This window comes from Dermacentor andersoni, chromosome 10, assembly GCF_023375885.2.
Source record: "Dermacentor andersoni chromosome 10, qqDerAnde1_hic_scaffold, whole genome shotgun sequence".
NCBI classification, from domain to species: Eukaryota; Metazoa; Arthropoda; class Arachnida; order Ixodida; family Ixodidae; genus Dermacentor; species Dermacentor andersoni.
In genome coordinates, this window is record NC_092823.1 from 2,517,769 (window position 1) to 2,519,181 (window position 1,413).

Consider the following 1,413-nt stretch of genomic DNA (forward strand, 5'->3'; position numbering starts at 1 on the left):
GCCTTCAGGTTTCCAGATGTCACATCAATGCATACTCTCATGCCATGGAGGAAGAGTAGATTTTAATGAAGAGAAAGGAGAAGAGGTTGGCCTGGAGAGCTTGTCTCTAGCCTGCTATCTTCCCTGGGGAAAGGGGAAATGGTAATGACAGGGAAGGGTAGGTGGCGGGTGATTGTTATGGTACAATGAGCTACTATATACACATCCAATATGCGGAGGCGTACTGTAGATGCAATACACGCAAGAGTAATCTTGTCCACACAATAAGTTATCATGCAAACCCATTTTGCACTGTCCATGTCTCGCAGGTTCTAGAGGCGATCGTCTAAACCAGTCTCATGTAGAAAGTTCAAGAGACTTTATGGCACGTTGGGCACAGTCAACTGTTCACCACGTGCCCAGAATCTTTTCTTCCTAAAAGGGGCGATAGTCCAAGCAGTCAACACTAGCTTTAAGTGTTCTTCATTCGCCCGCTTAGTGAGGGCACACACAAAGTACTTGAGCTATTGTCTCGGGAGTGTGACAGACACTACAGTGCTGAACATGAAGGCTGTGATGTGCAATTTTGTTGCCTTTGACCCTCCTGTTGCATGTCACCCAGAAAGAGTATAGAGCACCAACAAGATGACATAGGATGGGACACACTCAAGCATAAGTGTGTGTTACCCATTGTGTCCTTGTTTTGTTCTTGTCCTTTTACTCTTCTGTCTGTGCTGTTTTGTTGCAACTGTTACATCTGTTCTACAAATAAAACGGACTGTGCTAAAGTTGCACCAACCAGAGGGGTGGTCAATGCAAGTGTGGGAGGATTTATTCATTTTTATTTATTTATTTATTGCCGAAGGATACTGTTGCATCTCTTCTAACTGGTCACAACTGATTGTGATATAGAATCGTCACTTACAGCGCATACATAGACGAGGGACCTCGTCTATGTAGGCGCTGTAAGTGACGATTGATACCATTGAATACGAACTAGCCCGTACCCAAACCTTGCTGTGATACAGAGGTTCCTAAACAGGAATAAAGTACCTCGGAAAGGCTGGCTATATTTGAGCAAGCAGGTGGCAATTAATGAACCGGCCTGTTAACAAGTTTTTTTCCAGGCTGCCTGACTATATGTATGTTTTTGTGGTCCCCTCTGTTGTCTGCAGCACCTTTGTTAAAGTCGGCTGCTGTATATATAGTACAGCCCTATTTGTTATGCGACAGTGGTTATGCTATATAGCTTTTGAAATCTAGTCTGGCTTCTGTGTTAGCTGTAAAGTGCATGCCTTTGTTCATTCATCCAGTAATAATATATTCTGGTCAGTTGTTATTTTTTGTTTTCTGCATCCTCAGGCATTCTTGCTATGACAACAAAGTACTTATATAATAATCATAGTGGTAAGATATTTGCAGCAAGAGCAGTCC